This window comes from Hemiscyllium ocellatum, chromosome 18, assembly GCF_020745735.1.
Source record: "Hemiscyllium ocellatum isolate sHemOce1 chromosome 18, sHemOce1.pat.X.cur, whole genome shotgun sequence".
In the NCBI taxonomy this organism is placed as follows: Eukaryota; Metazoa; Chordata; class Chondrichthyes; order Orectolobiformes; family Hemiscylliidae; genus Hemiscyllium; species Hemiscyllium ocellatum.
In genome coordinates, this window is record NC_083418.1 from 55,275,059 (window position 1) to 55,301,162 (window position 26,104).

Consider the following 26,104-nt stretch of genomic DNA (forward strand, 5'->3'; position numbering starts at 1 on the left):
AAATTATATGACTACTAGAATGGTGGAAGATGAAATGGATGAAAATCTTGGCCTTTTTCATTTCATAATCTTCAGGTTGAATCTTGCTAGTCATGGTCAAACCTCACCAGTGGGGCTGAAAGCATGTAATGACCCCATTTGTGTGGATGGTTGGGCTTAGATCAGTATGGTGTTAATGGTGGCCAATTAAACGGCTTTAAAATTTGCTGGTCCGATCAGAGGATGGGAAATCCAGGCTAAAGGCTAAAGCTACAGATCCAGGGAAGGTTATCGTGATGGTAGAGTGTTCTCAAAATGAGGTCAGGTAAGTAGAAGGTCATTGAAGTTAGACAGGTAGGCCCAACTGATGGTTGCAGAGAATTCCACCCCACATTAGAAATGTTGCCATGATAAGAATTATCCAAAAAGATCCCCTGGTACCCTGGTAGCCAGGCTTCACAGGTGATTTCCCCATTTGGTAGCGGGTTCTCCTAATGCCAGCAAAATGCTACAGTCAGGTTTATACTTAGGACATCTGGGCTGCTAGCCCAGAACTTTAATTGCTAAAAAATGCCAATCTGCACACAGGGAAGTCTAACCAACAGCAAGTTCAAAATAACCTGTAATCTTATCTTGTGATATTGTTTGACAGTTGAATATTGACCAGATGAGCGAGGAGAACTCTCTTTGAAGATAATGGAGAGCAGTTGGATTTTTGGTTGTCATCTCCTTGGAAAGATGGTACATCAGACGGAGCAGCACTTCTCCTTGCTGTGCTGGAGTTTCAGTCGAGATTTTGTTTCTCAAGCCACAAGCGTAAGAATGGAACCCATAAATGTCTGTCATGGAGGTGCACACCTTTCTACCACTTACAAGGAGTCAGCAAGAATTTCCCACAAGCACCATAGAAAGCACCCTATTTGGATGCATCACAGGGAGGCACCCAAAACCGCAAGAAATTAGAGTTTTGAACACAGCCCAGTCCATCACGCAAACCAACTTCTCAACTGCCTACTTCATCTGTACTTCCCACTGCATTGGGAAAACAACCAACATAATCAAAGACCCCTCCCATCCCAGTTATACCCACTTCCGTCAGGCAGAAGATATCAGAGTTTGCATGCATGTATGAACAGAATCAAAAACACTTTCTTCCCTGCTGATATCAGACTTTTGAATGGACCTCTTTAATGTTAATGTTGATCTTTCTGCAACTTCTTGGCAGCTGTAACATTGTATTCTGCACTTTGTTCTGTTACGCTGATGTACTTGTATAGTACAGTCTGCCTGTAAAGCACTTTTCACAGTACCTCAGTATATGTGACAGTAATAAGTCTAATCAAATTAATTAAGAAACTATTTATGTCTGTCTTAAATATGCGCAATGACTTTGCCTCCACAACCCTCTGTGGCAATGAGCTATACAATCATCTTACTTTCCAATAATCTCAAATCCTTATGTAATATATCACACAGAAGCACATTCTTAAACCTTTGAGTGTTGTGACTTGATTAATATATTGTAAAGATAAAGTCACCGTATGATGATTCATTTAGCCTGACTGGTTTGACTCAGTTTAACCTCAGGGTCAGTGTACTTCAGGTAAACAGTAAGAAGACAGGACCTGCATGGTAACCTCAGCTGGTGCAGGAACAGAACCCCTGTGTTCGCATCACTCATCAGCTATTCAACAAATTGAGCTAACCATTCCTAATATAGAGGACAAAATGTAGCTTAAAACACGTACATTAGGCCTTCTAGATTACTAATTTACAGTTAATTAAAGCATTTCATAGCATCAATCTATTGTTTCAGGGAAAGGCAGCCCAAAATGTATTTTAAAAACTCTTCAGAGAGGTCCTGGAATTGATACGTTCTGAAATTATAAGATTTCTTTACCTCATGCTGTTGTGTAAAGATAAAAATTCCAACAGAACTTAAATGATAAGAACTTGTATTTCAGTGAGACCTTATCCTGTTTCTCAAAAACATATTGTCACAAAACAACTTACCTACAATCAATTAATTTCAAGCATAGTCAACACAGTTGGAAAATACAGCAGTCAATTTGCATAAGGCAAGATCCCAATTACAGTATGTTTTGGTGAAGTTAAGTAGACAACACTTATCAAACAGACACACAATCATCTTTGAGCTGTGCCAGGAGATCCTGACATTCACTTAAGAGAACTGAAGTTTAACATCTTACCAAAAAAGCAGCACTTTCAGCTTCTCAGCAATTCATCACCTTAGATTATGTGTTCAAAAGCAACGTATGAAATTATAACATTCTGATACAGTAATGTATGTGCTTCCAGCAGAGCCAAGCTGACATATGCTTATGTAGCAATGGATATAGGATATGAACAGAAAATTCAAAATAATTTCAAGCGTATCGCTAAAACAATTATTCCAAATTTGCTTAAAACTACTGTTAAAATATGTACATCAGTTTTATAATCTCATTTAAATTTGCAATGACAAAGCAATATAAATGATTGATATTGCTAATATTTATTTGGTTATGCAATAAGTAAAGTGAAGACATTATAAATGTTGTTATTCCAACGATTAAAATAAATTGCTTAACTGATGGTAAGTTTGGATTCCTAAACATTTTAAGATTGCACAAAGAAAGGGGGATGAGGGAGATAAGGAATTCCACTGGAGAAGTTATGGGGTTGGTGCATATTAGATTAAGAGATGGTGCAATGATTCTTCGATTTAGCACTGAGACCATGGATGGACATGATAAGGAAATGTTTAAATGATGGTATGTTTAGAATGTTGGATGAATGAGAAACCAAAGTTCATAGAAACAATAACTAAAGTCATGACTAACAAGACTTGAATTGATAAAGCCAGTATAGCACCTCATTCAAATGTATGGCAGCCATTACAATGATTCCTGTATCGAGAATGTTGTCATTAAGAGATAATTGAGTGCAATGTGCTTTTAATCTCCACAGTTTACAAGAATGATAGGTGATCTCATTAGAAAGTATAAGATTCTGAGAGGGCTTTTCATTCTTTCATAGGATCTGAATGTCACTGATAAAGGTCGTATTCATTGTCCAACCCCAATTACAATTGGACTGAGTGGTTGGCTAGGCCATTTCAGAGGGTAGTTAAGAAATCAGCTGCATTGTTGTCTGTCTGGCATCACATGCAGCCTGACCAGATGAGAATGGCAAAGTTCCTTCTCTGCTAGGGTTTTCCCGGTGGGTTTCCGTAAAAATTCAATGGGGCCATGACTACGCTAAAGTTTCAATTGCAGATATTTATAAGCACTCTCAAATCTTCCCAAAAATTGCTGGCAGGTATTTATTTATTAATTGAATTTAAAACTTACCAACTACTATAGTGGAAGTTTAGTCCCATGTTCCCAGGTCATTAGCTTGATTTCCCAGAGATAGTATCATTACACCACCTGAGACCTAGATTATGAGAAATTCCTTCACATAGTGGAGTGAATCTTCAGAATTATCGATATCAGAAGGTTGTGGATATCACTGCATCTATTCAAGATTGAGATTGCTAGAGTTTTGGATTGTTAAGGAAATAAGGTTAAGGCAGAAAAAGTGGATTTGGTGTGAGAGATCAGCCATGATTCTGTTGAATAGAGGACCAGCTTGGGGGCAGTGTAGAAAGCTCCTGTTCCTAGTCCTTCCATTGTTGATCTAATTTCCTATTTCTTTCATTCCTTCTATTTAAAGTTTCTACATCATACGTCACAGCTATTTCCAACTCAGGGACTCACTTGTCACCTCACCACTAAGAATTTGTGGGCGGCACGGTGGCACAGTGGTTAGCACTGCTGCCTCACAGTGCCTGAGACCCGGGTTCAATTCCTGACTCAGGTGACAGACTGTGTGGAGTTGGCACGTTCTCCCCGTGTCTGCGTGGCTTTCCTCCGGGTGCTCCGGTTTCCTCCCACAGTCACAAAGATGTGCGGGTCAGGTGAATTGGCCATTCTAAATTGCCCGTTGTGTTAGGTAAGGGGTAAATGTAGGAGTATGGGTGGGTTGCACTTCGGTGGGTCGGTGTGGACTTGTTGGGCCGAAGGGCCTGTTTCCACACTGTAAGTAATCTAAAGTAAGAACAACATGAGGGAGGCATAGTGGCTCAGTGGTTAGTGCTGCTGCCTCACAGCACCAGGGACCAGGGTTTGATTCCAGTCTCTGGCAACTGTCTCTGTGGAGTTTGCACATTTTGTGGGTTTCCTCCCACAATCCAAAAGATGTGCAGGTTTGGTGAATTGGCCATGCGAAATTGCCCATAGTGTTAGGTGCATTAGTCAGGGGTAAATATGGGGAATGGGGCTGAGAGAGTTACTCTTCAGAGGGTCAGTGTGGACTTGGCCAAAGGACATGTTTCCATATTGTAGGGAATCTAATAAAAGAAATCACGCAACAGTAGGTTATAGTCCAACAGGTGAGAAAAACGCTATCAATGTTGTGGGAGCACCATCACCTCCAAGATGTTTGGCTCATTCTGCACTGACTTGGACAGGTAATGTATTACTTCACTGTAACCCACTCAAAATTATTGAATTGCAGGAGCATCATCATCATTAAGGCCAGACCATTCAGGAGAGATATTCAGGAGCATGAAGGGTGATCAAAGTTTGGAACTCTCTTCCACAAACAGCAGTTGATGCTAGCCCAGTTGCTCATTTTAATTCAGAGATATTAAGAGTTGTGAGCCAATGGCAGGTTTATGGAAGTCGGCCGCTAAACAGCTAAAATCTCACTGAAAGGCAGAACAGGCTTAAGGGGCTGAATGGCCAACTCCTATTTCTCTGCTTCTATCAGAACTGCAGATCTGGGAGATAGTGCAGCAGGTCAGGCAGCATCCAAGAAGCAGGAGAGTCAATGTTTCGGGCATGAGCCCTTTTTCAGGAAGGACTTATGCCCGAAACGTCAACTCCCCTGCTCCTTGGATGCTGCCTGACCTGCTGCGCTTTTCCAGCAACACATTTTCAGCTCTGATCTCCAGCATCTGCAGTCCTCACTTTCTCCTAGAGCTGGGAGATAGCCCAACATCACAATTAGGGTGACTGAGAATGGGCCAATTATTAAAACCTTACAAAAAGTATGCACTTCTTGAGAACAGATTAAAATAAATCTCACATCCAAGTCATCTTGGGCATAGGCTAAATGCCTCAGGCATTGTAATTTTAGGCTCATAAACTCAATTTTCACATCTAATTCCACAAGGAATTCCTCTCTGTTGCAGTTCCACATGATGCAAAGTAAGTGACAGAAGAGAACAAGGATGGTACAATGAAACACTGCTAGGGGAGAAATACCCCACAAAAATAATTCAAAAACAATGAATTAAACAGACAAGTATCTAAAATAACAGAAAACAGAATACCAAAAGTTTAGATTAGATTCCCGACAATATGGAAACAGGCCATTTGGCCCAACAAGTCCACACCAACCCTCCGAAAGTAACCCACTCAGACCCATTACCCTACCCTATATTTACCCCTTACTGATGCACCTAACACTGCATGCAATTTAGCATAGCCAATTCACCACATCCTTGGAGTGAGGGAGCAAACCAGAGCACCCACGCAGATGAAGAGAGAATGTACAAACTCCACACAGACAGTTGGCCGAGGCAGAAATCGATCCCGAGCCCCTGACGCTGCGAGGCAACAGTGCTAACTACTGAGCCACCATGCCACTCCATGGCAGCAATAAGTTTTACTCCTATAGCATGTTTAACACAGTGGGGTCTCCCAAGCAGCTTCACAGAAATATCTTTAGACACTAAATTAATATCAAAACAAGAAATGAAAGATTTGGACAGGTGTTGATTTGTGGGAAGTGCACCCAACTCCAGCTCCTCGAGAACCATATTAGGGAGCTGGAGCTGGATGAACTTCGGATCATTTGGGAGGCGGAGGGAGCAATTAAGAGGAGTTACAGGGAGGTAGTTACTCCACAGCCACATGAAGAAGATAGCTGGGTTACCGTCAGGGATAGGAAAGGGAACCGGCAGGCAGTACAGGGATCTCCTGTGGTGGTTCCCCTGAACAACACGTATACCGTTTTGGATACTGTTGGGGGGGGAGGATGACTTACCAGGGTAAGTAATGAGGCACAGATTTGGTGCAGAATCGGTTTCTGATGCTCAGGGAGAAGGGGGAAGAGGAGCAGAGTTTTAGTCGTTGGGGACTCCATAGTTAGGGAGACAGATAGGCGGTTTTGTCGGAACAAGAGAGACTCACGATTGGTGTGTTGCCTCCCAGGTGCCAGGGTTCGTGCTGTCTCTGAATGTGTTTTTGGGATCCTTGAGGGGGAGCAGCCCCAAAGCACTGAATGAATACATTTCATCAGTGTTCACATTAGAAAAGGGCAATGTTAGTGAGAATACGGAGTTACAGACTACAGGATTAGATGGGATTGAGGTTGACAAAGAGGAGGTTTTAGCAATTTGGAAGATCTGAAAACAGATAAGATCCCTGGGCTGGATGGGATTTCTCCTCTGATTCTCTGCGAAGCCAGGGAAGAGATTGCAGAGCCTTTGGCTTTGATTTTTATGTCATCATTGTTGACAGAAGTAGTACCAGAAGACTGGAGGATAGCAAATGTTGTTTCCTTGTTTAAGAAGGGGTATCAGGACAATCCTGGTAACTATAGACCTGTGAGCCTTCCTTCAGTTGTGGGTAAGGTGTTGGAAAAGATTATAAGACATAGGATTTATAATCATCTGGAAAGAAATAATTTAATTAGGGATAGTCAACACGGTTTTGTGAAGGGTAGGTCGTACCTCACTAACTTTATTGAGTTCTTTGAGAAGGTGACAAACAGGTGGATGAAGGTAAACCGGTTGATGTGGTGTATATGGACTTCAGTAAGGTGTTTGATAAGTTTCCGAATGGTAGGCTATTGCATAAAATACAGAGTTTTGGGATTGAAGGTGATTTAGCTGTTTGGATCAGAAATTGGCTAACTGAAAGAAGATAGAGGGTGATGGTTGATGGGAAATGTTCATCCTGGAGCTCAGTTACCAGTGGGGTGCTGCAAAGATCTGTTTTGGGGCCATTTCTGTTTGTCATTTTTATAAATGATCTGGATGTGGGCGTAAAAGACGGGTTACTAAATTTGCGGATGACACTAAGATGGGCAGACTGATGGATAGTGCCAAAGGATATTGTGGGTTATAGAGGGACATAGCTAAGATGCAGAGCTGGGCTGAGAGATGGCAAATGGAGTTTAATGCAAAAAAGTGTGAGGTAGTTCACAGAAGAAGTAAAATGAATGCAGAGTACTGGGCTAATGTGAAAATTCTTGGCAGTGTAGATGAACAGAGAGATATTGGTGTCCAGGTACATAAACCTCTGAAAGTTGCCATCCAGGTTGTTTAGGTTTTTAAGAAGGCATTTGGTGTGTTGGCATTTATTGGTAGGGAGAGTGGCTGAGTTTTGGAGCCACAGGGTTATGCTTCAGCTGTACAAGACACCGGTAAGGCCCCGAGGAGAAAGTGAGGACTGCAGATGTTGGAGATCAGAGCTGAAAATGTGTTGCTGGAAATTCGCAGCAGATCAGGCAGCATTCAAGGAGCAGGAGAGTCGATGTTTTGGGCATGAGCCCTTCTTCAGGAATCTGAACCGGTAAGGCCCCGCTTGGAGTACTGTGTGCAGTTCTGGACACCGCATTATAGGAATGATGCCAAAGCTTTTGGAAAGGGTTCAGAGGAGATTTACTAGGATGGTGCATGGTGTGGAAGGAAGATCTTACAAGGAAAGGTTGAGGGATCTGAGGCTGTTTTTGTTGGAGAGAAGAAAGTTGGGAAGTGATATAGTCAAGATGTATAAGATAATCAGAAGGTTAGATAGGGTGGACAGTGAGAGTCTTTTTCCTCGGATGATGAAGGCTAACACGAGGGGACATAGCTTTAAGTTGATGGATAATAGATTTAGGACAGATATCAGGGAAGTTACTTTACTCAGAACAGTAAGGACATGGAATGGCCTGCTTGCAACAGTAGTAGACTCACTGATGTTAAAAGCATTTAAATGGGCTTTGGACATACATATGGATAATAATGGAATGGTGTAGGTTAGATGGGCATCAGATTATTTTCACAGTTTGGCGCAACACCACGTTACACCATCTGTAACGTTCTATGTTCTATGCTCTATGTCCTACGCTTGGTCATAAACATTTTAAGCAGCATTTTTAAGAAAGAGAGGCACAGATTGAGAGAGATGTGGAGATGTCGGGTGAACTCCAGGGCTTGAGTCATAGGTAGATGAATGCGCAGCTGCTAATAGTGATGGAATTGACGCAGGCTGTAAAATGCGAATAGCCAGACCTGGAGAAACACTGAAGTCCCTGAGTGTTATAGGGCTGCATACAGTTACTGGGGGAAAGGAGCTAAGCCTTGAGGAATTTTACACCAAGGTTAATATAAAGTAACAAGACAGATTTTCAATTTGCCATTGGGCATGATAGTGGTATTCAGTGTCAGCCAACCATGATAGAATATATCTGAATTTTTGAAACTGAAGGATTCAACAACCATGTCCTTAATATCAGTTTCAATTGTCCTTGGGGCAACAAGTTGAAATCTTTGCCTGAAAGACAATGGCCAGCATACTAATTTACCATCTCCCTTCAATGAAACTAACTAAGGTTTGTGAGTGCCTGGGAAAATAAGTGCAACAGCTTATATTCACAAAATACCTTACAGGAACACTGTCAAATAAATCATGACACTAAACTCCGTCAGGGAATATTAGGTCAGAGTACCTAAAACTTGGTCAATGAGTTAAGATTTGTGGAGTGTCTTCAGGAGAGGAAAGCAAAGTAGAGAGACAAAGAGGTGGCAGGAAAATATTGCAGAGGTAGGGGCCAGACAATGGAGGAGTGATTAAATGAGGTGAAGCCAGAGTTAGAGGAGCAGAATACCTTTCAGGGTTCTGGGATATGAAAATATGGATGAGGTTGATGCCTAAATATTACAGTTGATGTATGGGCATTTGCTCTGCTGCTCACTTGCAGTCAGGGCATGCAAACATTTCAACACAGGAATTAGTCCCGAGATCTCAACCTTTTGCTTCTTCGCCTTTTTTTGGAAAACTAGACATTGTGATCAGTTGTCTCAGTGAAGTGCGTGGAGTGATGAGAATCCAGATAATTCGACTTCTTTTGTACCCGAGTGTTTTCTTTTTTTTCAGCCTCTCCTAACTCTCTTCCCCACCCCCCCACCCCCGTTTCTGCTTCTTTGTTCATTGTTCCCCTAAGCCTATCTTTGTATTTCAGCAAACAAATGATGTCACATAGCAAGCTGAAAGGTTGATAGGTAGGAGAGAAAGCTTTCAGGGGAATTGTATTCGACGAACTTGTGTTTCCTTGTCGACTAATAGCCTGAGATGAAATGATGAAGTGTTGAGTGCAGTAGGGTGAAGTAATAACTTATAAGCTAGTGTAACTGTCAGCAACCAACAACACAGTTCCCACTCAAAACATAAGTACACAATTTTTGCTTTTATTTATAGCACAGGAACACAGACTATTTGTGGAAATATCCCTGGTATTTCTAATCAGCATTTAGAGCACCCAAACAGCTTCATTCTGAGACACATATGAACTGCAGGAACAACTTGCATTGATGTAGCTCCCTTCATATCATAAAAAGGTTTCAATATGCTTCCCAGGAGTATTCTCTCACAAAATCTTACAGTGTGTCACATGTACGGACATAAAGAGAGGTGACCATTAACCAATGTATTATTTTTCACTGAATGTCTTGAGGAGTAGAGATGCAGAGTGTTGGAGAGGTTTAGTCAGGGAATTTAATACCTTAGAATGCATAGAGATGGAGGGATGGCTGTATACTGGAATGATGCGTCAGTGGAAGATGACAGAATTGATGAAGTGTTTGTATATTGAAGGATTGTAGAGTTGCTCAAGGCTACAGAAATAGGGAGGATATGTATATGTCTGTCTGTGGTATGCCATACGGACACAAATGATATTTACTAATGGCAAGAATCAGTGCTTTAACATCAGCATGAGTAATCTATGCAATTGACTCAGGTCAGAGATTATAATAATGAGGAATGTTCAATTGGGAAATTTCCAGCTGTTTGTGAGTTGTAAAACAATGTGAAATATCTGCACAGGCAGGCATTTTGGATAGTTGGACTTGAAATGTAACTGATGAGGCATGGCAGAGCTTTTGGTCCTCATTAATGAATGTGGCCATCTGACCTGTAGACCTCAGAGCTCCGCCATAAGCCACATGCTAGGGATTACAGGCAGTTCAAAATTCAAAGTGTGAGGAGCTTAAGACCAGCTAATTACAAAAGAGTCATTTAACAGAGACTTGACCAATGGTCCCTGGAGTAGGTCAGGGCGTGAAGTCAGGTTGGAAAGGCCAGGAGTAATTAGCACTGAGGATAAAGAAGAAGAAATGGGGGAAAGAAAGTTAGGACATTCTGAAAGAAAAAAGAAAACCTCAGGCACAAAAAAAATCAATATATCTGGCCTCTCACCACTCAGTGAGACAACTGGTCACAATGTCTAATTTTCCAAAAATGGCAAAGACACAAAAGGTTGAGATCTCAGGACTAATTCCTGTGTTGAAATGTTTGCATGTCCTGACTGCAAGTGAGCAGCAGAGCAAATGCCCATACATCAACTGTAATGTTTAGGCATCAACCTCATCCATATTTTCAAATCCTAGAACCCTGAAAAGTATTCTGCTCCTCTAATTCTGGCTTCACCTCATTTAATCACTCCTCCATTGTCTGGCCCCTACCTCTGCAATATTTTCCTGCCACGTCTTTGTCTCTCTACTTTGCTTTCCTCTCCTGAAGACACTCCATAAATCTTAACTCAGTGATCAAGTTTTAGGTACTCTGACCTAATATTCCCTTACGGAGTTTAGTGTCATGATTTATTTGACAGTGTTCCTGAGCAGTACCTTGGAACATGTTGTACTGAGAACTGGAGGCCTGTTCAGATCAGGAATGGAGGCCTGTGAGGGCAGACTCCTCTTTCTCACCCAGGCTCTGTGGAAGATAACCAACTGAGGTTTTGCCAGTGTCTCTTCCCTCCTTGTGCTAGACTCAAATGGAGATTGGCTTGGAAGCAGTCCTTAAATACCCATCAATCGGCCACTAGGTGGTTCAATGGAGTGAGGATGAGTGGCAGTCTAGGCCTTGCATGGGTCTAGTAAAATTTGGAACAGGTTGGGGGGCAAAATAGAGAGACAGCCTGGCAAACTCTGCCATCTAATCCTGCCCCCATCACCTCCAAACCCACCAGAAAGCCATTAAATTCTGACATTTGCTTTCCCTTTCTCTTCTGATAGACTGATGTGTCAAATCTGTATGTTAATGTGCTGCAGAGAATAGGGCCAGGGTGAAGTTGAAAGGAAATTAACTTCCTTCCCTCTCCCATGAGGAGTAAATTCAATGTCATGGGATAAAGGCCAACTGTGGTGGGTGGGTGTTGATGTTTGCGAACCATTATATAGAGTTAATGACATAAAGATAGACTTGGAGTTAAATTTCTATCATCACATGGTGCCGAACCAGAGAATTTCCCACTTTTGTCAACTATGCTGATTTATTAACTGGGTCTGTTCAGAGAAATGTTCGAAAAGGCTGGGTCGAAGCAAAATGCCCCAATAGTAAAGGTAAATTAAGGCCAATTGCTCCAGTATGCTTCACAATGAAGTAATCCTCATAATTCGCGATCTGATCAAGAACCGTGACAGAGGAAGTCAGCAGTTGTACAGAATTACAGCACTTCCAGGACAGCAGTGGCTGCTGCTGGTACAACATCGGCCAAAGGCCCACGATTGTCACTAGATCTCAGGACAGAGGGCGGTGCTGGTCGGAGAGAGTTTGCAGATTGCGTATCACAGGAACGGGACTTAGCATCAAGGGAGCACAACCCCCTTATTCATTCCAGGTCCTTCAATCACTGCCTTTGAATCAGAGATCCACCACAGTCTTGTCACCTGCCCCAACACACCTATCAGTGAGTAATAGCACATGGACTTGTTGTTTCAGTGTTTGGGTTGCCCCAGCCACTATTGGATTAATATCAGGAAAAGTGGGATGAGACCATTAAGTGGGTTGTAATGGTCGCAGGGTTTTCCCAACAAATTGAGGTGAAGATGAGAAAATGGCAACCTGCCACCAAACTCTGACAAAGGTTGGCTCAACCACCCTCAAAATAAAATCACTGTCTCATGTGGGAAATGAAATAACCAATTTGGACAAAGGAAAGTTCTCACAAACAGCAATGATCATAGATATTGGAAGAATTCTTCAGATCCTCTTCCAACAGCAGCTCAGATCTGCCAGACTGGGCAGAGACTGCTTTGTTTCACATCCTATCCAAAAGGCAGTATCTTTGAGTGTGTTACACTCCCTCAGTTCTGTACTGGTAGCATCAGGTTTGATTTGGTCCAAAACTGGAACCCACAATCCCCTGCTTTAGAAGTGCGATTATTGACAACCGAACCAAAGCTGACACTCAATGCACAGGATTATATAACATCAAATGAAGACAATAATTAATGTGTTTTAAGGAGATAGATAGTAAAGGAATAATTTTTTTTTAAATAAGTGATCTGTCACTTATTGCCAATGTATATACCTTTAAGAGTTCTGAATGCAATAATTCTGTGTTCTGGAATTGAATGGTGGGTTCAGTTACTGGTCAGATTGTAGATAAGAACTCTGACTTTGGTTGACTGACAGATCAATTAAGGTTTATGAAACAGGGATATTCTTGAAGAGGGGACAAAGAAAAACAACCTTACACTCTGAGCCATGGCTCAGTTGGGAGCACTTTCATTCATAAATTTAAAGGTGGAATCCAAGTTTGACTCCAGAGATTTGAGTACATAATCAGGCTAACACTACAGTGCCTGTACTAAGGGACTATGATGATAGAAATAGGAACAAGAGTAGGTAGTTTGGCCTTTTGAGTCTGCTTTGCCATTCAATAGGAACACGGCTGATCGAACATTCCTTATATCCACTTTTCTGCCTTTTCCCCTTAACCCTTGATTCCCATACTGGTCAAGAATATATCTCAGCCTTAAATATACATAAGGCCCTTACCCCCACAACTCCCTGTGCCAAGGAGTTCTAAAGTCTCTCAATGCACTGAGAGAAGAAATTCCTCCTTATCATAGTCTTAAATCGGCATCTCCTTATTCTGTGACCATGCCTCTGCCCTAGACTTTCCCCTGAAGGGAAGCATCCTCTCAGCATTTACCCTGTCGAGGCTATTTAGATCACCTCTCATTCAGCAAAACTTCACTTGACAAAAGGGCAGCACTCTGAAAGCTTGTGATTTCAAATAAACCTGTTGGACTATAGCCTGGTGTCATGTGACTTCTAACTTCATCTAAATTCCAGTGAGCAGAGTCCCAACTTGTTTAGCCTTTGCTCACAATCTCTCCATACCAAGGATTATCCTAGTGAACCTTTTCTGAACTGCCTCCAATGAAACAATATTTTTTTCTTAAATAAGGGGACTAAAACTGTTCTCAGTACTCCAGATGTGGTCTCACCAGCACCTTGTACAATTGCAGTAAAACTTCCCTACTCTCACACTTCAGTACCCTTGATAAAAGAACTAACATTCCACTAGTTTTCCTGATTACCTGTTGCATCTGCCAACTTTCTGTGTTTCATGTACATGTAACCCCACGTCCCTTTGTGTTGCAACTTTCTGCAGCTTTTCTCCATTTTAATAGTATTCTGCTCTTTATATCGCTCTTCCAAAATGATCAACTTCACATTTTCCCACAGTGTATTCCATTTGCCAACTGTTTGTTCACTCCCTGGACTGATCAATATCTCTCTGCAAACTGTTTGTAACCCTGTCACAACTTGTGTTTCCACCTACTTTGTTGTTGTCTACAAATTTGGCAACAACATATTTGCTTCCTTCCTCCAATATTCCTTGGAAACTGTTGCAGTCCCAGCACTGATCCCTGTGGAATGTCACTGGTTGCCAACCTGAAAAGAAAATCCTCTATTTCCACTGTTTTTTTCCTCCTGTCCATTAGCCAATTTTCTATCCATGCCTAATATATTACCTCCAGCACTTACTGCACTGTTGGAAGTGCTATCTTCAGTAAGATGTTAAATATAAGCCTTAACAACCGTTTCAGGTGAAGATGAAATACATCATTACACTACAGTAAGTTCTCACTTAAAGTTTTGGTTTCATTCCTGAAAATTATACCTTTAAGTGAAACAACTTTAAATGAATCATAGGTTCCCATAGAAATCAACATGATAACTGGAGTTATGTTCATTGGATATATCTCGCTTGGAAAACAAGGCACAGGTTGAAATAATGTACTGTATACGTGCAATGCCACATTTGTCTAGCTGAAATAACACACAGAATAAAATAAATCACAAAATATGTAAAAAAAACACTTTACAATTGGACCTTTCTCAGCAGAAGACTCCCTTAAAACATCATTATGTTGAAATGCTGTGGATTCCTACATCCCTAAATACACTAATGTTTATTTGAAACTTTATTTGTGTCTAAGAAGAAATACAATAGAAATGTGTTGAAATTACAAAGTTTTAATTGACCAGGCCCCATCTAGTGGCAGAAGTTGATTAGTGCAGTTGCAGCTGAAGTCCAGTATCTTCAATAACAAACTTGTGCCATTAGATGGAAGCCAGGACTTCTGTGCAAGTTCAGAATGAGAGTCAGGGGAGCAACAGACACCAAAGACTTTAAGGGTATGAAGAGAGGGTTGGAACAGGAACTGGAGGGAGGGTGTGTTTTGCTAAAGAGGGATTGAAGTCAGGGATTGGAAGCGGAAGTTGGAAGACTCCAGGTTTGAGTATAGGAATGGAAACCTGGAATATAGTTAAGAATAGGCATGCCACAAAACTGGAAGTCTACAGCAAACAACATTAGACTGAAACTAACAACATTGTTTGAATATGTTGTCATTATTTTATTGATGACGTTGAAACAAAACAAAGTTCATTGAGACAACATAAAATTGGGGCTTACTATATTTTAAGAGGCTCAGTGGAATGGAGATTGTCCTGGACCAGTATTTGTGTTTCAACCGACATCATTAAAAGCAGATTACCTGATCATTTATTTCCTCGTTATTGGCCAAGGCAGCAGAAAGCACAGCTTCAATGCCCACTTGATGAAACTTGGAAATTTGTAAGAAGTCAAATTTGAAGGAGTGCAGGATGCTGAGAAGGTATCAAGCCTTAGCAAAGTTATTTGTCAAAGTAGGGGTGAGGCCAAGGAGACATTTAAACATGAAGGTGAGGAAGTTTGAAAGGAGGTCCTTGTAATAATAGATACAACTACCTGATGAAGGAGCGGCGCTCCGAAAGCTAGTATGCTTCCAATTAAACCTGTTGGACTCTAACCTAGTGTTGTGTGATTTTTATCTACATTAGTAACAGCTTTGAACGGAGTGTTACGAACACAAAAGTGACTTTAGTCCTTCAGATGTCCCAACACATAGATGCCAGTCTCCAGCTATATAATATTAAAACAGCTGAAGCATGGAATACTGTAAAATCTATGGGCTCTGACAAACATTCCAGCAATGGTAATGAAAACATTTGCTCTAGAACTTGCCTAACCCCTAACCAAGTTATGCTACGATGTATCATTTCCACAGAAATATGGAAAACTTGTCTGGCTATGTCCGGTACACAAAAAGCAGGACAAATCCAATTTGGCCAATGACTGTTCCATCAGTCTGCTCTCGATTATCAGTAAAGTGATGGAAGTGGTCATCAACAATGTCAAGCAGCACCTGCTCAGCAATGACCACCTTAGTAATGCTCAGTTTAGGTTTCACTAGAGTCCTGACTTTATTATGGCCTTAATTCAAACATGGACAAAAGAGCTAAATTTCAGACATGAGGTAAGAGTTACAGCTCTTGACATCAAAGCTACATTTGATCTGTAGCATCAAAACGCCCAAGCAAAATAATAGAAATGGGAATCTCTCCACTGGTTGGTGATATATCTAACACGAAGGAAAGTGGGTCATGATTTATTGGAGGTCAGTCATCTCAGCTCCAGGTCATCAATACAGCAGTTCCTCAAGGAAGTGTCCTCAGCTCAACCACCAATGAACTTTCTTCCATCACTAGTTCAGAAGTAGAGATTTTTGCTGATGATTGCACAATATCCAGGACCGTTCATGACTCCTCGGAAACTGAAGCAGTCCATGTCCAAATGCAGCAAGACTTGGACAATATCCAGGTTTGGACTGAAAGTGGTACAAACACTTGCACCACACAAGTGCCAGGCAATGACTAATAGAAAATCTAACCATTGCTTCTTGACATTCAATAATATTATCATCATTGAATCCCCTGCTTTTCACATTTAGGGGATTATCAGCAACTGACTGGCCACAAAAACACACTGGCTGCAACAGCAAGTCAGAGCCTAGGAATCCTACAATAAATAACTCACCTGACTTTTGTTCTATTCATTCATTGGAATAGGGCTCTTTTAGCTGGATCAGCATTTCTTGTCCATTACTAATTTTTCTTGAGAAGATGGTGAGCTGCCTTCTTGAACCGCTGAAGTTAGGCAATGAACAAGGGCAACAGATACATGGCAGCACCACTGCCACGTCACTCACTATCCTGACTTTGAAACATACTTGTGTTCCTTCAGTGTCACTGGTTAAAAAAACCTGGAACTCCCTTCCGAACAGCGTTGTGGGTATATGTGCAACCGAGTCAACTGGGCTGCAGTGACTCCAGAAGACAACCCACCAACACTTTCTCAATGGCAATGATGGATGGCCAGTGAATGACTATTTTTAAGAAAAACAGTTGTAAGGGTGAAATGCTTCTTTTTGTTACTTAAAAATTACACAGAACAGAGTTTATCGAACAGCAGAAAATGATGAAATTAGTTGACAGATCAGGTAGAGTCTGTAGGGAGGAAGCATTCAAGTTAATGAATTTTCTTCAGAGAATTATCGATTCAAAATGTTAATTCTGCTTCTCACTGTAGTCATGCTGCCAGACTTGCTGAATATTGCCTGCACTTCTCTACAGACTCTACCTGATCTGTCAACTATTTTCATAATTTTCTGCTGTTGGAGAAACTCTGTTCTGTGTAATTTTTGAGTTAGAAAAAGAAGCATTTCATCCTTACAACATTTTTTCTTTATTGTTCACTGCCCATCCATCATTGCCATTGAGAAAGTATTGGTGGGTTGCCTTCCTGAGTGACTGCAGCCCATTAGACTGAGTAGTACGTACACCCATAATACTGTAAGGAAGTGAATTCCAGTTTTTTTTTAACTTCAGGTTTTCAGCATGTACAATATTTTGCCTTTTATTTCCCTCTATGACCCATTTTCCAAAATTAGGAATCATTTTACATTGATGGTGAAGGCAGCCAGCTCCCCAGAAAAAAAAACATATTTTATCCTGTCTTGGAAACTGTTTGGCTGACCTGTCAATAGCAGAATAATTTCATGGTCTGGGCTAAAATGTCCAATCATTGAGATATTATTTACAGCGGAGTTGGCAGTGGTCAGTATAACTGAATAAGCTTACATTATCCAGCCAAGGGATTTCTCAACTTTAGAATCAAATTCCAATTGCTCTTTTCAGCATCAAAGGAATAAATAAATATTTTGACATTTGGGCTGAATGTTCCTGGCCTGCATAGACTGCCTTAATGGCAGGGGAGGGCAATGGTGAGGAGTCCTATCACATTGACTCACCAAGGCATTTCCACCATCAGGGAATTTTCCCAGAGGTGCACTCAGAATAGGGTCTGACTGCTGACTTCATGGAGGCAAGCAGCCAATTAAGATGCTTAATGTCTCAATTTGAGATGATTTATTCCCACTGCGTTTGGAAGTTGTCAGAGCTAGATGAAGATGGGGTGTCTGAATTTCAGAGTTAGAAGCCCCATACCAAAACTGGTGTGCAGTAGGAAACAGCACAAACCATTTTCAAAACGCACTGTAGCCACTCATCAAGCTTCCTTCAGCAGCACCATCACAACCTGTAAATTTCAGCATTTAGAAAGGACAAGGGCAACAAATGCGAGAGAACATTGTTACTTGCAGGTTCCCCATACAAACTGCACACCAACGTAACTTGGAACTGTATCACCGTTCCTTCATGGTCAGGTGGGTTACAATCCTGGGAATTCTTCTCCTGTTGCACTCTGGGTTACATCACATCACATTGACTGCAGCAAGTCAAGACAGTAGCTCATCACCACCATCTCCAGGACAATTAGAGCTGGGAACAAAATGCTGGCCTTGTTAGCTATACTCCCCATCCCATTAAAAACAAAAGACATCTTAGAACAGGGAATAGAAAGAAAACAAGGATTGTTTATAATTACAATGACTAATTTAGTGAAACAATACCATTGAAAACTAATTGCCTCACACCTCGCACATTCCCTGTCCTGAGAAAGCTATCTGTGAGTACATCAAGCACTGTTTCTGTTTTCAGGACTGGTCAAAGGGATAATTGTTATTACTTGACCCATGAAATGAATAAATAATCAGTTGTTTGTTCTTAATATAATTTACTCACTTCAACGTGATTTATAAATCATTTGTAATGATTAAAATCAACATTCTGTCTCAAGGGTTTCTAATTACTTTCAAACTGAGATGTATTTGCCTCAGACGTCAATCTAATTTGGTTTTGGAGTGAACTTCAGAGTCTCATAACCCCACCAGGAGAGGTGGATGTTGCAGAGGCATTTCGGGATGTGTGACAATTAGTTTGGAGGATAGATGCTGGCTGTCCTTATCCTGCAGTACACACTGACTGGCTTTCTTTCTTTTTGATATGTTCATGGTGGATTTTCATGTTTAGACAGTACTGATCACACATAAAGATTAATGTTTTTAAAATTTCCATTTAGATACACAATCTCTAGGATTGTCATGAATTAAAATTTCCAGAATACTGCAGCAAACAGAGGAGCATTAAAAATTTGGCATTTCACACTTTTCTTAGAATATTTATTTTTGTTAGTGGAGGGAGGATAAAGGTTATTGGATGGTTCTTGATTGATTGTCCTTTTGAGAAGGGTCAGTCTGTTTATTTTTGAGTTGGTGGTAGAACTGAAGGCCATTATAACCAGAAGTTGAAGTAGACCTACAGGCTCCATGACACTCCTATACCATTTGATGCCAGCTTGTTTGATCTTCAACTCCATTTTCCCACCCTATTCCCATAATCCTTGGTTAGTGTCAAAAAATCTATCAACCTCCATCTTGAACATACTCAATAATTGACCAGCCACAGGTCTCTGGAGAGGAGAAGCTATGGGTTTGTGTGCATGAACATGTTGGGAGTTGTGTTGGGGCCATTGAAAGGTATTCAGCAGCAGGTTGAAAGTAAGAAGTCATATGATAATGCCTCCAGGTAACTCCAATTGAAGTCATAATCCTAACAGGCAGTTAACCTGGGTAGTATGCTTTTTGTGAACCGTAAATGGTTATTGAGGGAATCCATTTCAAACATGGCCTTTGATGAGTAATTCCATCCTCTCAACTCATCATTGTTGAAAGTGAGTTGGTTACCTATGCAGCAGGCAAGTAGATTTAATCCATTCATAATACTATACACTTCATAATATTAACTTCAGGTGTTGTGTTCCGAATGTCACACAGTTTTACTGTCAGACAAAGAACAATTGAACTCTGAATAGCCTCACCACCATGCATATACTTAACAACAGTTGTGTCTTGTCATTTTCTAAGAACATGCTCGACATGTGCAAAATAAAACGTTGTGCATTCCAGAGAACAATAATTCCTAATTTATGTGGCAATTGCCTCATAGATACAAGAGTCTACTTTTAACAATGAGATGAAATAGAATTCGCCCTCACAGGAATCCCACAAAAGATAGATGTGATTTGCTAATGACAGCTAAAGGTCAGCATGGGTGAAAAGGAAAATACAAGCTGAAAAATAAATGTTCTATTTGAGGAACTATTTTCAGCATTTCTGTTGGGCTCATAGGATCTTTGGCTTCTTCTCAGTTTTCAGATACAATTGCAAAAATGGAACTGTTGATGGAAGATTTGCAGCAAACATTTGCATTCCATGTAGGCAAAGCAGTGGCTTAGTGATATTATCCACTGATATTATCCAGTGATAAATCCTACTCTCGAGACTTGGGTACATAATCTCGTTTGACATTGCCATTGCAGTACTCACAGAATTTGGCACTGTAAGATTTGCATGAGTCATTAATCCAAGATTCCATTTTGCCTCTCAGGTAAATGTAAAAGGTTCTGGAGACAATTGTTTAGAAGAAATGGGGAGATCTAATCAGAGTCCTGGACAATATTTATTCCTTATCCTACCTGATCATTATTGTATTGCTGTTTGTGGGAGCTTGCTTTGCACAAATTGTCCGCCACATTTCCAATGTAACAAATGACTATAATTCAAGGAACAGTTAATTATGTGGCAGTGCAGCCTTTCCATTGTTGCTCAAGGACAAATGTAACAGAAATCCACAATCTCCCCTTTTTACTGAATGGTTCTCAAAAACAAAGCTAAACACCACAAACTGATTCACAATTTTAAGATTCCAATTCCTCCTTTTAAATTCTTTTCTTGACTTCTTGCCATTTTGTCTCTTTAACCTGTTACAATTCTCTTGAGTTCTCTATGCTCCTCCAATTCTGGACTCCTGGGATTACAATACATGTGATGTGGCGCCATGGCTTAGATGGTTAAAGCGCCTGCCTAGTAAACAGGAGAGCCTGGGTTCGAATCCCAGTGGTGCCTGCTTGCTGTGTCCAAAGTTTGCATTTGCATCTTCTGGCCCAAGTAGCATTGCCGGTCAAACAGCTCCATGTTCTGTCACGGCCTCTTATGATTTGGGAGAGTGGTCCAGGAAATGGCTGATGGAATTTAACGTGAGCAAGTGCGAGGTCTTGCCCTTTGGCAAAAAGAATAAAAGCATAGACTACTTTCTAAATGGTGAGAAAATTAGTAAAGCCAAAGTACAAAGGGATCTGGGAGTGCTAGTCGAGGATTCTCTAAAGGTAAACGTGCAGGTTGAGTCCGTGATTAAGAAAGCGAATGCAATGTTGTCTCTTATCTCAAGAGTGTTGGAATATAAAAGCAGAGATGTGCTACTGAGATTTTATAAAGCTCTGGTTAGGCCCCATTTGGAGTACTGTGTCCAGTTTTGGTCCCCACACCTCAGGAAGGACATACTGGCACTGGAGCGTATCCAGCGGAGATTCACATGGATGATCCCTGGAATGGCAGGTCTAACATATGAGGAACGGCTGAGGATCCTGGGATTATATTCATTGGAGTTTAGAAGATTAAGGGGAGACTTAATAGAGATGTACAAGATAATACATGGCTTGGAAAGGGTGGGCGCTAGGAAATTGTTTCCATTAGGCGAGGAGACTAGGACCCGTGGACACAGCCTTAGAATTAGAGGGGGTCAATTCAGACAGAACTGCGGAGACATTTCTTCAGCCAGAGGGTGGTGGGCCTGTGGAATTCATTGCCGCAGAGTGCAGTGGAGGCCGGGACGCTAAAGGTCTTCAAGGCTGAGATTGATAGATTCTTGTTGTCTCGAGGAATTAAGGGCTACGGGGAGAACGCTGGTAAGTGGAGTTGAAATGCCCATCAGCCATGATTGAATGGCGGAGTGGACTCGATGGGCCGAATGGCCTTACTTCCGCTCCTATGTCTTATGGTCTTATGGTCTTACTTCCAATACCTGTGACTGTACCTTCAGCTGCCCAGCCCTAAACAGAGATTTGTTTCACAATATGTGGCATGATGGCTTCACTAACTGACATATTTAAACCAACAACAAGCAAAGATTTTTTGAAAAATTAGTCAATTTTTACAATGTATTTAAAAATTTAAATGAGAGGTTTTTTTTTAAACACCCTATCTGGCTGTTGGTGAGGTGGACCATCTACCATTTATAGAAACCATCCAATTTTCACTCTGTCGGACAAAATACACACTCAGGAAGTATATTGTATGCAACTTAATTCTTTCAATTCTGCTCCAAAGTTATCCTTTTAGATTCTGAAAGGCTGTTTCCCTTGGCTGGAGTTTCTAGAAGTTGGCGCCAGAATCTCAGAATAAGGGGTTGGTTCTCTAGGACTGAGATGAAGGAAAGTTTCTTTAATCAGAGGGTTATGACTCCTTGGAATTGTCTCACTTACATAGCTGTGGATGCTTAGTCATTGCACATATGGAACACTGAGATAGATTGAGTTTAGGGCACTGAGGCATTTGAGGTTAGGCAGGAAAAATAGAGTTGAGTTTGATGATCAGCCATGATGTTATTGAATAGCGGAGTAACCTTAAAAGGTGGGATGGTCTACTCCTGATCCTATTTCTTACATTCCTACCAGTTGGCCCAATCCAACTTTGCGAGACATGTTACTTTACTATTTTTCCCCAAAAGTGCATCACTTTAAAAGGACCGAAATAGAACAAGCAATTCCCAAGGGCAACAGACTGTAATTTATCAACAAAGACTAAAGGGGAAAGTTAAAATAAATCTCTATTTAAAAAAAAGGAGTACTTTACAATAAGAGGCTACTGAGACCAAATCCACAACATAGCTATAAAGGAAATGGATAGCTCTTGCAAAGGAAGTATATGATAAAACATAGAAAACAAATAGGGAATTGGATGTGTCTGTATAAGGTGTCCTCCTGTTAAATTTAAGATCAGCACTGCAAGAAAGAAAATTTACCATGTATAAATTTATAAATGCAAATAAATATATAGTGGAAAGTGGAACACAAATTGCCCATAAACAGCACATAAATGACATAAATTTGTGATGTTGATTAAGGGGTAAATATTGAACAGGATACTGGTTATAACTCTTCTACTTCCCATCAAAATAGCACATGGGATCTCTTGCATTCAGCTGAGAGCCCAGATGAAGTTCCATCTGAAAGACAGCACTGGTAAAATTGCAATCCTCCTTCACTACTGCAATTATTATTTGCACTTAAGCCCAAGAATGGGATTTGGACTGACAGCATTCTGGCCCAGAAATAAAAGTGTTATCCACCAAGCTACAGATAACATAGAACACAAAGCGTAGAACCTTTCTCAGCAAGCCAAGTACTGTTGGCTACATGTGGAGCTGGATTTTACACTCCTTCCACCCCTCCCCCGCCCCCCCACCCCCCACCTCACTCGCCCCCCAAGCCCAATCACTCGAAGGCATGAAGGTGGGGTGTTTGCAATGGATAGTGTTCCCACTGCCCACATTCCTGCTCCTACTCCCACTGAAATTAGACTATCAGTGACAGTGGCATACAGTCAACTGAATCCCTCAAAAGGACAAATCATTGCTTTTCCATCCCTCTGGGAGAATGGGACAGGCCAATACCAAATAGTATTCCAGCATGTTTTCCTGCTGTATTCCAGCTAGTGAGACAGTGAAAGATAGAACTGGAGTCAAGAGTGTGGTGCTTGAAAAGTGCAGCAGGTCAGGCAGCATCCAAGGAGCAGGAGAATTGACATTTCGGGCAAATGCCCTTCATGAGGAAGGCACAATTAAAGAACTTGTTAGAGGTTTGGGATGGAATGAGATGCAATTGGAATGAAGTAGGTGAAGGTAATCCCTGACAAGTGGCCGGAGATGAGGTCGGGGCTAATTCAGCAGAACATCAAAACCTGCCAATGGCTTTGGAGTCCTGGCATTGAGCAACAAGACTCATTGTTCGAATAGTGCCATCTACCTCTACAAACTTGGGAAAGATGTGGGGCATTGGGACTTCTATACAAGATGGGGGATTTTCAAATACATGATTTCTGGTGTTATTGCTATGTCAACTGGGATTGTAAATGTTATGTTATTTGTGATATTACAACAGGAGAACTTAAAAACGTGATATCGGCCGACAGATATCAAGAATTGCGACTATGGCTTTTGCAGAACTTTCCTGATGATCTGAAATATTCCTCTTGTTCTACTTAGGAATAGTCAGCATTGCCTGTAACTTAGTTGATTCAGCATTCAGGGGGTTACATTTTCACAATCATCAGATGGTATGTGTGACTTCATCTGAAGTATGCAAAGGCACATCTGACCCATTCAAGTTAGTATTATATTATGCCTGTGCTTTGAATTAAAATAGTGTTACTCCATCTCCAAGCATTAGCAGTCTCTCACAGCCTGCAGGTTTTTAAATACTCCAGAAAGAACACAACAATAGGCATGTTTAATCTTTGAACGTAAAGAGGGACTAATGAGCAAAGAGTTTGCTCAATCTTTTGATTCTTCATTTTTGGCTAGAACACCCAGTAGTTAAGCAAAACATTGCCAATCAGTTTACAAAAGGGCAACCTGTTATTACGGGCTCAGAACGCACTCCAGCCTTGAGTCTGTAAACTCTTCTGGCACATAAGTGTCATAGTGAAAGGGTATAGCATTGGTAAAACTTTTGGATTGAAATGTTAAGCCTAGACCCCCTCTGTCTATCAGGGTAAACATAAATTGTCTTTTCATACTATTCAGAAATAATTCTCCCTGGTACCCTGGCCAATAGTCATCCCAAAATGTGTCATCAAAGCAGATTGTCTGGTCACATGCCTCATTCTCTGTTCATGGGATCTTGTGAAAATTAGTTTAAGCATTCACTAGTGTAACAACAGGGATTTCATGACAGATATGAAATCAATCTGTTGGTTGTGAAGCACATACTAATGTTCAGTAATAAACTATTAGAAACATTATGCTTATGATACAGTCTTATATCTTGGCTCAGTTGGTAGCACTTCCACCTCTGACTTAGAAAATCAAGGTTAAAGCCCCATTCCAGACCCTTGAATACATAATTCAGGTTTATCTGAGGCAATGCTACACTGCTGGAGGTTCTGTACTTCAGATGGGATGTTAAAGCAAAGTTCCCCTATTTCATTGTGTCAGAGATGGACAGCATGGGAACACCTTTTGGTCCAACTCATCCATGCTGACCAGATAGCCCAACCTAATCTAGATCCATCTGCCAGCACTTGGCCCATATTCCTCTAAACCTGTCCTATTTATATACCATTCCGGATGTCTTTTAAAAGTTGCAATTGTACCAGCCTCCATTACTTCCTCTGGTAGCTCATTTCATAGACGCACCACCCTTTGCATGAATTTGCCCCTTAGGTCACTTTAAAATCTTTGCCCTTTCACCCTAAACCTGTGCCCTCTGGTTCTGGACGCCCCCAAACCCACAGGTGTAAAAGACCCATTCCACAATTTGAAGAGGAACAGAGGTATTCTCTATTGATTTCTGGCCCATGTGTCAGTCAATTAACACTAAAAATAGTTGGTCATTAGTTTATTTCTGTCTGCGGGATTTTGCTGTCTGAAAGTTGGTGGCCATGTTTCTCGCCTTACAGATATGCTTCCACTTCAACACCTCATTGACTGTGAAGCATTTTTGGATTTCCTAAGTTTGTGGAAGTGGTTAATAAGGACAAGTCTTTCCTTCCTTTCACAATGACACAAGTAGTGAACTAACCATCATGAGAAGTAACTCATTCACTTATAAATATTACTTGAATTTTAATACTGAAGAGACCATTGATCAATAGGAATCAAGATTGGAGCTGATCTCGATTGTTAATTTATTCAGTCTGCCATGTTTAGAACCAACCAAAATAAATAGGTTTACTTAATACATTAAATGACCATTCCGCAAAATATATATCAACCATCAATATCAATATATTTCATTCAATAAACACCATGTTTAATTGCTTTTATTTTAATATAAACCATTCCAAAGTATTGTGATCATATTTTGACTGACAGATAGGGCTGTTCCTAATTTCACAACTGTAATCTTATCTGGTCTAAATGTGAAGACACAACCCTCTTAAGCTGTAATTTTTATTCGTTGTAATTAGTGATATGCTAATGAAAGCAAAGCATGCTGCGGTTACTTTGTATTCTCTAGATATTCAGCAGAGCATTACCGTGCTCAGTTCATAGTTACACTCTCACCTCTTCAGTCAAAACATGTGCCAGATTCAACTTGCATTCATTGCCAAGCTAAAACATAAAAGGTGGCCATTTGGCCCATTATGCCTGGGTTGGCATTT

The 26,104-nt window shown here is 40.9% G+C and overlaps 1 protein-coding gene and 1 non-coding gene across 3 annotated transcripts in view; one reads left to right on the plus strand and one right to left on the minus strand.

Annotated features, from left to right (window-relative positions):
- spon1b (spondin 1b) overlaps positions 1 to 26,104 on the minus strand; it is a 349,924-nt gene that overhangs the window by 124,543 nt on the left and 199,277 nt on the right. The window lies entirely within an intron of this gene.
- trnat-agu (transfer RNA threonine (anticodon AGU)) lies at positions 20,715 to 20,788 on the plus strand. The gene has a single exon. It is a non-coding gene; the product is annotated as a tRNA-Thr (tRNA).